Source organism: Bos grunniens, chromosome 1 (assembly GCF_055505025.1).
Source record: "Bos grunniens cultivar Pamir isolate PY7600 chromosome 1, Bosgru_T2T1.0, whole genome shotgun sequence".
Classification (NCBI taxonomy): domain Eukaryota; kingdom Metazoa; phylum Chordata; class Mammalia; order Artiodactyla; family Bovidae; genus Bos; species Bos grunniens.
In genome coordinates, this window is record NC_141165.1 from 14,911,210 (window position 1) to 14,923,757 (window position 12,548).

Consider the following 12,548-nt stretch of genomic DNA (forward strand, 5'->3'; position numbering starts at 1 on the left):
AACAAGGAGGAAAAGACTATCACATACAGAGAACACCTGGGTGGTCGACGGAGGGGAAGGGGTTGAGGGTTGGGTGAAGTGGGTCAAGGAGGTTAAGGGGGACAAACTTCAGTTATAAAATAAATGTGCAACAGGGATGTAATACACAGCACATATATATAGTCAAAAATACAGTAACAGGTTGATATGGGGACAAATGGTAACCAGACCTACCACAGTGATTGTTCAGTAACTTAATGTATTTAAATGCTGAATCACTATGTTGAGCACCTGAAACTAACATAATACTGTACATCCACTATACTTCAATAAAAACAATGTTCTGTAGGAAAAAAGAAAGAGAAATCGTCAAGTTCTTCATATTTCAATCTATAATGGCATCATGGCACTTGATCATTTCTTGGTCTAAACCCATGTATCTCCATTAAAATTTGTTGCTGTTGTTCAGTCGCTAAGCCATACGTGGCTCTTTGCGACCCCAAAGATGGCAGCATGCCAGGCTTCCCTGCCCTTCACTGTCTCCTGGAGTTTGTTCAGGTTCATGCCCATTGAGCTGGTGATACTATCCAACTCTCTCATCCTCTGCCACCTGGGAAGCTCAGTGTCATTAAAATCACCCTGTTAAATTAAGTAGTACTCCAATAAAAATAAATAAATAAAAGAGAGCAGTGGTAACGCAAGTATTGAAGATCCAAGTTGTGAAAAGATGAAAGATTTCATATGTGATCATCTCGATTGTGAAAACCTGACTTTGAGGTCACCAGAAATGTACTTCAAGCCTATTGTGGTTTCTTTCTGCTATTTTGTTGGGAAATATTTGCTGGCTTACATCTTTCGAAAGGTCTTGGGTAACGCTACGGGCAGGCAGTTCCTTGGCATGTCCTGTGTCCTGGCCCCATTCTAAGCCTGTTTCATGTGCTGACTTTTTCATGGTTACACCAACCCTATGACACAGGGGTACTCACAGTCCCATTCTGCAGGTGAGGAAACCAAGCTGTGAAACAGACAATATTTTCCCAGGACCACACACGGGGCCAGTGGCACACATTATACTAGCAGGAAGTAAAACATGCTTTGGCATCTGAGTCCAAGGGGACTTTGCACCACCAGCTTGAACCCATTTGAGACGTAGTTCAGTTAAGCTCAATTCAGTCGCTCAGTTGTGTCCAACTCTTCGCAACCCCATGGACTGCAGCACGCCAGGCTTCCCTGTCCATCACCAGCTCCTGGAGCTTTCCCAAACTCATGTCCGTCGAGTTGGTAATACCATCCAACCAACTCATTTTCTGTCGTCCCCTTCTCTTCCTGTCTTCGATCTTTCCCAGCATCAGGGTTTTTCCAATGAGTCAGTTCTTCACATCAGGTAGCTAAAGTATTGGGGTTTCAGCTTCAGTTGAGATGTGATAGTGATTCAAAATCATAACCAACTTCTCTGTTACCTAGAAATGTTTAGTCCCAATGGAGATATTTGCTGTCTTGAGGTTTATGGGTGGAGCTGTTTGCCATCTTGTTCTTTTTTCCTTGTGGAAAGAGCTTAGCACTCACCTCACGCCTGACAGCCAGCCAGAGCAGGAGCCAGGAGAGAGGGCTGGGCTCTCCTAACCTGCAGCCCGACCACAGCCAGAGGAACACTTCATAGATGGGTGGGCTGTCTTCCCTGGTGACTCAGGTCTGAAGAAGCAGCTGTGGGACATTAAGGTCCTGAGTGGATGAGGGAGCCACTTGACCTCAAATGTCCAGGACAGTACCCCAGAAATGGGTCCTCTCTCTGTCTCTCTTTCTCCCTCTCTTTCATTACCTTAGTATTTAATATGGCTATGGTGGCACTAGTGGTAAAGAATCCATCTGCCAATGCAGGTGATGCAAGAGACACAGGGTCCATTCTGGGGTCGGGAAGATCCCCTAGAGGAGGAAATGACAGCCCACTCCAGTTTTCTTCCCTGGAGCATCCCATGGACAGAGGAGCCTGGCGGGCTACAGTCCATGGGGTTGCAAAGAGTTGGACACAACTGAGTGACTTGAGAGCACACTTGAGAATTGCAGAAAACCTAGTGATATTATACAAAGCTTGCAAACAGTATTAGAAAAGTGGTCAACAGCGTGAATGCTGTAGTTGGCCACAGAAACTGTCCGTTGCCTCCCTCTCCTAAATAGGAGGGCTTCTGCCAGGAGCCGAGGAAACTGCTGGAGCTGATTTCCTCCTCTTCTCTCCTGGAGAGGCCTCCTGGATTGTGCAGGAGCTTCCAGGAAGGTCTAGCTGTGCTTTCCCCACCCTGCGACCCTGGCCCACAGCCCGGCCCAGGAGCCACCGCTGGTGGAGGAAGCTCAAGGTGCGGGTGCAGCTGTACTGGTCTCGGCGTCCAAAGGCTCCTCGGCAAGAGTGTCTCCAAAGCACGACAGTGGGACTGGGGCACGTGTGTAGCAGCCAAGCTCTGGCTTAATGGCAGATGCATTTTCCAAGGGCCCAGCCTCCAGCAAACAGATGTGCTGGTGATGACCAAGAAGGATCAAGTTTCTGCTGAGAAATCTTAAACAACATTGGCTTCTAATCAATTAATTAATACAAATTTACTCATCTGGCCATGTTTCCCCCTCATTGCAGGAAAGAAAGCCTGGGTGGCCTGCTGCGTCTCGGTGAGGTGGGACACAAGGTCCTCTGTGCCTGGCCCAGCCCCACACCTAGAACCATGGGGCTGTCTGTCTGTCTGCCTGGGAGCAGCTTCTGGAGACTCGCTGCCTTCTGGTTCATGTGCCTCTTCTGGGTTCCTAAATGGTCTGAATTTCCCCCAAAGCTCATGGACCTGTAGAGAGAGGTCATTCTTCAGGGGTCCTGTAGCACTCTGTGTATGTATGTGTGTGTGTGTGTGTGTGCATGCGCACACACGTAGATCGAAGCATATTTATACAGCAACAAACTCATTTGTTTCTGAGCCTGCCTCTCATCTCGGCTGAAGCTCCTGAGTTCAGGCTATGTTTTCTTCACCTGCACATCTCAGCATCCAGCCCAGGACCCAGAAGCTGCTCAAGGACGCCAGTGGAGGACTGAGTGATGACCATGAAATAAACGTACCACCTCTACAGACTCTGCCTGAATGCCACTGTGTGATAAACCAGGACATATATGTATGGAAGTAGGTGAAAATCAACCTAGTAATTACACTCATAATTGAAGATTATGACTCTTTAGAAAACCATCCATATCTCTCCCCTTAAAGGTACACAGTAACCAGCCGTTGTATGAAGACTGAGCCCTGATAGATGTCTTCGCTGTATCCTGGAGTGCCATAGCATGATCACAATTCTGTAAAAAATTATGACTCCAAGTCTAGTTCACAGAAAAACTATCAAGCAGCGAGAAATGGCAAAATAGAGAATTTACTCTAAGAATGAAAAGAAACGATAGTGATGCTCTTTAAAATCCATCCACTGAGCACTGATGTCATGTTTTCAGAGTTGGAGAAATGGACTTGAGATTTTTTTTTTCTATCAGGATCTTTTTACCGTTTTCCCTCTTTCTTTCCTTTTCACCTTAGGTGCAAACTAGAAGTCCCCACTGGCCCTCGCTTCCTTGCTGGGGTCAGAGCAGCAGGGGAGGATGGCAGGAAGAGCTGGGGTCTGCTGTGTCCCACCCCCTCCCCATGTGCTTTGCCCTCTGCTGATGCCCCTCCTCGGGAGTGGCTGCAGATCCACCTCCGCACGATTCCCCCTGCTCTCTCCTCAGGCCCGGGGGGTGGCCCAGGCGGGAGGCCCCCAGGTTGGCACACTATATATAATGTGTAACATCACTGGTTCCCAGAGCAGTATCTGAAGTTAGTGTTCATTTCCCGCAACCCCAGAGGACAAGGCCAGGAAAGGGGAGGGACAGAGCAGGGCGCTGTCCTGGGGTCCAGACACTGCTGGTTTATCACACCTGCCCTCAGAGCCTCCTGGAAAGGAAACCTGGGCGCTTCCCTGGCCTGGCCGCCAGGTGGGGCTCTGGGGAGTGTGGCCACTCTCTTCCACTCCTGATCACTGGGAAATTCCAGACTCTCTCCCAGACCCCCGAGAGGAGCCTGCTGGGCCTGTGACCATGGAGCCACATCTCACCTTCCTCCTGGCTTGTGAGAGGGTGGCCAGGCCAGAGCTGCTTCCCGCCCCCACCCCTGGGGTGCCCCTTGTCAGTCAGAGCCAGCCAGGAGGGATGCTGGAAGATGGCAGGGCCCAGGGGGGACTCCTGGGTCTGCACCCACTTCAACCAGGGCTTCAGTCAGGCCTTCGGCCGTGAAACTGTGAGGACACCCCCACAGCCCCCAGCTTCCTTGAGGCTGAGGGAAGAGTTCCCCCGAGGGCCTTTGTGGGGGTGCTGGGGGGCCTTATCTACCGGTGCAGTCAGGTGCATGGGGCTGGGTGGAGCGCTGGTATTTCCGTTTACTTTCCCATGGCCAACCACACAGAGGGTTACTGACAAAAATAACTGTGACAATGATTTTTTAGTTATGTTTGGTTTAATGAAGCCACAGAACCATGATTTCTGAAACATTCTTTTTAAAGGGTTTTTTTAATGTGGTGAAAGTCACTCAGTCATTTCCGACTCTTTGTGACCCCATGGACTATACAGTCCATAAAATTCTCCAGGCCAGAATACTGGAGTGGGTAGCCTTTTCCTTCTCCAGGGGATCTTCCCAACCCAGGGATCAAACCCAGGTCTCCCACAGTGCAGGCAGATTCTTTACCAGCTGAGCCACCAGGGAAGCCCTTTTTAAAAAATGTGGACCATTTTAAGTCTTTATTGAATTTGTTGCAATGTTGCTTCTGTTTTGGGATTTGATTTTTTGGCCAAGAGGCATGTGGGAGCTTAGCTCTCCAACCAGGGATGGAACCAGCATGCCCTGCATTGGAAAGCGGAATCTTAATCACTGGACCTCCAGGGAAGTCCCTCCCAGAACTATTCTTATCAGGCTAATATTTTCTAACTGGAATCTTTATTGAGATTGTGGCAGCATCACGTGCAGGCATGAGGAGTAAGGCAGAGAGGGGTCTCTTGTGAATGTGGTCCCATTTCCCCTCATGATGACATTTTACAAACCTACAGGGCCCTGTCTCAGGCAGGATGTGGACAGTGACAAAGTGCGCTGACCATATTTGGATGTGTCCAGTCTCACTTAGACTCCTGTGTGTGTGTTTGTATTGGTATGTGTTTGGTGTGTCTCTGTATATGCGGTATGTATAATATGGAATCCTATCCCAACTCCACAGAGACGACCAAGGTCATCTCTGGAACTGACTGTGCCCCATTGTAACCACTGCCTACACCCCCCGATCCTTAACAACCAGCTTCCTGACCTCAAATTAGGCAAAACTGTCCACCTGGTAATCACCCTGTAACACCCTAACTGATCACCTAATGCCACCCTTCTAGCAGGAATTTTCTTTGTCTTGAGGTTATAAATATTGGCTACTAATCCACAAAAGGGGTCGGCTCTGCCTGGTCCAGCAGGCGGTCGACCTGCTGTGCTTGCAGTGCCCTCATTATCTCTGCTCTTTGTTCTTAATAAACTCACTCCCCCTGTGTCTAGAAGTTCTCTTCCAACCCATGCTTGAATTGCCACAGCATATGTGTGTGTGCACGTGGTGTGTCTGCTTACGTGTGTATGTACTTGTGGTTTGTGTATGCGTGTGCGGTGTGTCTATGTGTGTATGCATGTGTGTGTATTTGTGGTCCGTATGTGTGACATGTCTGTTTATGTGTTTTTCTGTGCGTGTATGTGTGTGTGGAGTGAATACGTGTGTTTGGTGGTGTGTGTATGCAGGCGGTGTCTGTGGTGTGTGTCTGTGTGCCTGTGTGTGCTGCGTGTACTCAGCTCTGTTCACCTTGTAGAACCTGTGTAGGCCTGTGTACCCAACACCACGGTGCAGACACTGAACAGTTTCAAGGCTGCGAGGATCCCCCCTCAGCCCTTTTAAAAACCCCACCTATTAATAATTCCCTCACGAATCTACCACCCTCACCCCCAACCCCAGACCTATTCTCTAATCTCTGGCAACCACTAATCTGTTCTTCGTTTCTAAAATACAGTCATTTCCAAATGTCCCATAAAGGAAGCAGACAGTTTCCATTTCTCTCAGATAGATGCCCAGAGGTGCACTTGCTGGGGGATCCCCCAGTCACATAACTAGATTTTTAGAAAACTGCTGCCCTCTTTCTCAGAGCGACTCCAGCACTTGACAAGCCCCGAAGTGCACGAGAGTTCTGGTTTTCTGAATCCTCGTCAGCACTTGCTGTTGTGCCTGTGTTTTATTGGAGCTGTTCTGATAGGTGTGTGGCAGTATTTCATTGTGAAGTTAACTTGCGTCTCCCAGAGGGCTGATGTTCAACACCTTTTCAGGTGATCATTTGCCATCTGTGCATCCTCTTGGTGGAATGTCTGTTCCCGTTTTGCCTGTTTTCTAATTGGATTGTTTCCCCACTGCTGAGTCTTGAGAGTTCTTTTATACCTTCTAGATACAAGTCCTTTGTTTGGTGTGTAGCTTGCAAATATTTCCCCTCGGTCTGTAGCTCGTCTTTTCATTCTCCTCTCACAAACATCCAGAGAGCAAAAGTTTTAAATTTGGGGAATGGGTTACACAGTCCATTTATCACAATTTTTGTGTGTCTTGTTCATGGTATGAAGTTAAACAGCTTCTTGCCTAGTTCTTGGTCCCAAAGGTTTTCACTTATTTTCTTCCAAAAGATTTATAGGTTTATGTTTTACATTTGATTTTATGCTGTATTTTAAGTAAATTTTTTGTATAAGATGTGGATTTAAGTCATAGTTCACTTTTCCCCCTGTGGATGTCCATTTGCCCAGCACCATTTGTTGAAAAGGTTGTCTTTCCTTCACTGAATTGATTTTACTCCCTTGTCACAAATCATTAGGGCATATTTGTGTGGGTTTATTTCTGGGTCCCCTGTCCTGTTCTATTCATCTATCCCTCTGTTTCAATTACAGCCACTAGATAGAAAGCCATATTATCAGGTAGAATGATGCATCTCACTGTGTTCTTTTTCAAGATTGTTTTAGCTATTCAAGGGCTTGTGCCTTTCAATGTAAATTTTAAAGTAAGTTTTTCTATGTCTATAATGCCTTACTGGGATTTTGATAGGAATTGCATAAACCTATAGATTAATTTGGAGAGAATTGACATCTTGACTATGGTGAGTCTTCCAACATATCAGATTTTCTTTGATTTCTTTCATCTGAATGTTGTCATTTCTAGCATTCAGTTCTTCAATGTGTTTTGTTAAACGTATACCTAAGTGTTCCTTTTTTGAAGTGGTTATAATAGTATCACATTAATTTTAGTTTGTGCATGTTAACAGAGACCATAAAGAAGGCTGAGAGCTGAAGAATTGATGCTTTCTAATAGTGGTGCTGGAGAAGACTCTTGAGAGTATCTTGGACTGCAAGGAGATCAAACCAATCAATCCTAAAGGAAATCAACCCTTAATATTCATTGGAAGGACTGATGCTGAAGCTCCAATACTTTGGTCACCTGATGCAAAAAGCCGACTCACTGGAAAAGACTGAAGGCAGGGAAGATTGACGGCAGGAGGAGAAGGGGACGACAGAGGATGAGATGGTTGGATGCCATCACTGGCTCGATGGACATGAGTTTGAGCAAGCTCCAGGAGGTGGTGAAGGACAGGGAAACCTTGCATGCTGCCGTCCACGGGGTTTGCAAAGAGCTGGACACTGTTTAGTGATTGAACAACTGAGAGGTGTAGAAGTACCTTTGATCTTTGCGTACTGATCCTGAATCCTATGACTTCACTGAACTTTCTTATTACTTCTAAGAGTTTGTTTTTAGTTTCCTTGGGCTTTTATACGTATAATCATGCCATCTATGAATGATTTTATTTCTTCCCTTCTCATCTGTGTTCTTTTTATATATTTTTCTTCCCTTATTTCAGTGGCTAGAAGATCTAGGACATATTAAATAGTAGTGATGAGAGCAGATAGCTTTGCTTTGCTACCAGTCTTAGGGGGAAAGCCTCAGTCTTTTTCAAGTTTGACCTCATCTCTAGGTGTAGATTCCATTTTCCAAGCTGAGGTAATACCCCACTATTCTGAACTTGCTGAGAGGTTTTGTTATGAATGACTGTCAGACTTTGTCAATTTGTTTTCCATGTTAGTTGATATGATTACATGGGTTTTCTTCTTTACCTTGACATTGATTATTTCCTGATGTTGAAGCAGCCCTGCATACCTGGAATAAACCCTCTTTGGCCACAGTATATAATTCTCTTTTCTATATTGTTGAATTAAGTTTGCTAATATTTTGTCGGGGAATTCGCATCTAAACTCAAAGGAGACGTTGGTTCCTAGTTTCCTTTCCTGGGTGTGTTATCATTGCCTGGGTTTGGTATCAGGGTGATACCGGCCTCATAAAATGAGCTGGGAAATGTTTATCCTTTTCCTATTTTCTGGAAGAGATTATGTAAGATTTTTGTTAATTATTCTTTTAAAACTGGGTGGAAACTTTTTTTTTCAGAGATTTCACATTATAAGTTACAATTCTTTGATGTTTATAAGGATGATCAGATTTTTTAGTGGCTTCCAAGGTGGCTTAGATGGTAAAGCGTCTGCCCACAATAAGGGAGACCTGGTTTCGATCCCTGGGTCAGGAAGATCCCCTGGAGAAGGAAATGGCAACCCTCTCCAATATTCTTGCCTGGAAAATTCCATGGACAGAGGAGCCTGGTAGGCTACAGTCCACTGGGTCACAAAGAGTTGGACACGACTGAGCAACTTCACTTTCTTTCTTTCTTTACAGATTTCCTAGTCCATCTTCACTGTGACTTTTGGTTGTTCATAGTTTTTGAGGAATTAATCAATTTCTTGCATGTTGTCAAATTTATAAACATAAAATTTTTCACAGAATTCCCTTATTATCCTTTAGATGCTTGCAGAGTCTGTAGGGATATCCCTTGTTTCATTTCTGATGTTACTTGTGGCTTCCTGATTTTAATTTTTGTCAGTTTTGTCATAGGTTTGTTGATTTTACTTATTTTTCTGAAGAACTAGCTTCTGATCTCATTGTTTTTTTTCTATTGTTTTCCTATTTTTCAATTTCTTTGATTTCTGCTCTTGTCTTTCTTGTTTTCTTCCTTCTCATTGCTTTGGATTTATGTGGCTCTCATTTTTTTCTAATTTTTTGAGATAGAAACTTAATTTTTTGGAAACTCCCTGGCAGGCCAGTGGTTAGGACTCTGCACAACACTGCAGGGGGCATGGGATGCATAGCTGGTTGGGGAACTAAGATCTTACAACCTGCATGGTCAAAAAATTTTTTTAAATATGTTAAGAAAGGAAACTTAATTTTTTGATTTAAAAACTTTTCTCATTTCTAGTGTATTAATAAGTCTATGCAATGAATTTCCCTCTCAGCACTGCTTTAGCAGGTGGCACGAGTGGTAAAGAACCTGCCTGCGAATGCAGGAGACATAAGAGACACGGGTTCAAACCCTGGATCAGGAAGACCTCCTGGAGAAGGAAATGACAATCTACTCCAGTATTCTTGCCTGGGAAATTCCATGAAAACAGGAGTCTGGTGGGTTACAGTCCACAGGGTCACAAAGAGTTGGACACAACTGAGCGACTGAACACACACATGTACATTTTGATATATTGTGATCACTTTCACTCAGCTCTATGTACTTTTAAATTTCTTTTGAAACTTATTTTTTAACCTGCAAATTATTTAGACATGTGTTCTCCCATGCGTGTTATCACCTGGTTGTGTCTGACTCTCTGTGAACTCATGGACTGTAGCCCACCAGGCTCCTCTGTCCATGGGATTTCCCAGGCAAGAATAATGGAATGGGTTGCCATTTCCTCCTCCAGGAGAATCTTCCCAATCCAGGGATCGAACCTGCACCTCTTATGTATCCTGCATTGACAGGTGGGTTCTTTACCACCTAAGCCACTTTAGAGACAATCAAATCTAGAACCTTGGTCTAGTAAATGAATCTCTCCCCACTGGTCAATCGTGACTGATCACTAAACCACAGGATAATCTTGGGCTTGTGAAATAGTGTCACAGAAGCAGCTTCAGGGGCAGTAATTACCCTCCTTGGGCAGCTCTACTTAAGGGTAATTTACATGTAGTTCTTCTTGTCCTTTTCTCCACTGCTGTTGTTGTTCAGTCACTCATTCATGTCCGACTCTTTGCAACTCCATGGACAGCAGCACATCAGGCTTCCCTGTCCTTCACCATCTCCCGGAGTTTGCTCAAACTCATCTTCACTGAGTCAGTGATGCCATCCATCCAACCATCTCATCCTCTGTCATCCCTTTCTCCTCCTGCTTTCAATCTTTCCCAGCATCAGGGTCTTTTCCAATCAGTTGGCTCTTCACATCAGGTGGCCAAAGTATTGGTGCTTCAGCTTCGGCATCAGTCCTTTCAAAGAATATTCAGAGTTGATTTCCTTTAGGATTGACTGGTTTGATCTCCTTGCAGTCCAAGGGCTCTCAAGAGTCTTCTCTAGCACCACAGTTCGAAGGTATCAATTCTTCGGCGCTCAGTCTTTTATATCGTCCAGCTCTCATATCCATACGTGACTACTGGAAAAACCATAGCTTTGACTATACGGACCTTTTTTTTGGCAAAGTAACATCTCTACTTTTTAATATGCTGCTAGTTTGGCTGAAGTGAAGACAGTTCTTCACCAGTCCCAGCCAGATGGCAAGTCCTCGTGCCTGGAACAACAACCACACACTTTTGTCTGGGGTAGACAGGGATTGAAACCAACCAAAGGATCATATCAAAGGGCTCCATCTGGGAGTCTGGGGGATGGGATGCAGGAGGGAATAAGGTGGACCACAGGAGCAGGAGTCATTGGGCTGAACCAGTCAGCACTCTTGGTCAGGAGAGGAGCAAAACCGAGGCCCAAGGAGGCGAGACTCCAGCCAGGGCCTGCTGGCAGGAAAAAGAAACAGAATCAGCAACACTCGGAGGGGCTGGCCCAGTGCTCACTCTGGGGCCTGCACTCACCCTAGGCTCCCTGGAACCAAGCTGAGGAAGCAGCAGATGAATCCAGATGCACTCTCTGGAAGGCACAGACCTGGCTGGTGCCGAGACGAGTATGGAAGATTTAGCTGCTGCTTGGCAGAATCAGGGAGGCTGGGAAGGGTGGCTTGGTGGTGAGGAATTAGGTACTGAGCTCCCTAACTTAGAGGCCATGGTTAGGACATCATTGGTTTTTGGAGCCTTGGTCATTGAAAGAGATTGTTGTGTCTTGGGACCACCTCCCTGAACAGGAAGGGTGGTGAGGGCTACTGCTGGGCTCAGAGGCTGTGGAGGGGGAAGCCAGGGGGCGAGGGGGCAGGGAGGGGAGGGGAATTGTGTAGAGGCCTCTGGGGCTTGCCGGGTGGGTCTAGGACTCTGGCGGCAGGCATGGGCAGCTTTGCACAGTGGGATTGCTGAAATCTAAGAGATTACAGGTAGCTCACACCAACCCCAGAGTTGTGTTTAACTTTAGGGAAGGTCAGTGGGGCATGGACTATGGGTAGTGTCTCCAACGTCAGATACCGGCTCTTAGACTCACTGACTCACTGATGAGTGGGGGAGGCTTGGAAACTCCCCTTTTTCTCTCTTTTTGGGGAGGGCAAAATCATTACACTTCATTTTTTAAATATAGTATTTTTCAATCATAAAAGTTAATTATACTCATTTCAGAAACAGTTCAATGACCAGGAAGGCAGAATCCAAAGAGAGCAATGAAACTCATCCTTTCACAGGGATGCCCACTGGCACAGCTTCTTTTTTCTCTTTTTTTCTACTGAGCTGTTGTAAAGCTTTGTGATCTCATTCTTTCTTATTTAACACCGCAAGATGAAAATTCTGTATATGATTACAAATTCCATGATTAGTAATTTCCAAATTCAGGAAATCAACCCTGAATATTCACTGGAAGGACTGATGCTGAAGATGAGGCTCCGATACTTTGGCCACCTGATGTGAACAGCTGACTCATCAGAAAAGACCCCGAAGCTAGGAAAGATTGAGGGCAAAAGGAGAAGAGGGTGACAGAGGATGAGATGGTTGGATGGCATCACCAACTCAATGGACGTGAATTTAAGCAAACTCCAGGAGATAGTAGAGGAAACAGGAGCCTGGCGTGGTGCTGTCCATGGTGTCACAAAGGGTCGGACATGACTGAGCACACCCCATAGTGATGTTTGCATGATATTTTACCATGTAGCTGTAACCAACACATGTTAGTGATTTCTCTATTGCTGGTAATTTGGGTTGTTTATAATTTTTAATTATTAGTAAGCTTTCCTTTGATGAACATCTTCATGCAAAATGATTTTTCTTGAGGGAAAAAATAGATTTTTCTATGCTTAGAATTCTTTCTTCAGGGCATCCCCAGAGTAGATTTATTGAGTCAGAGAGTGTGTGCTTTCTCAGATTCTCAGTACAAAGCACCATGTTGATTTCCACAGAGGTGATGCTGTATTTCCACTTATTATGGATATAAGTATTCATTCCACCTGAACGTCATTCACCAGCATTGCATTTTCTGA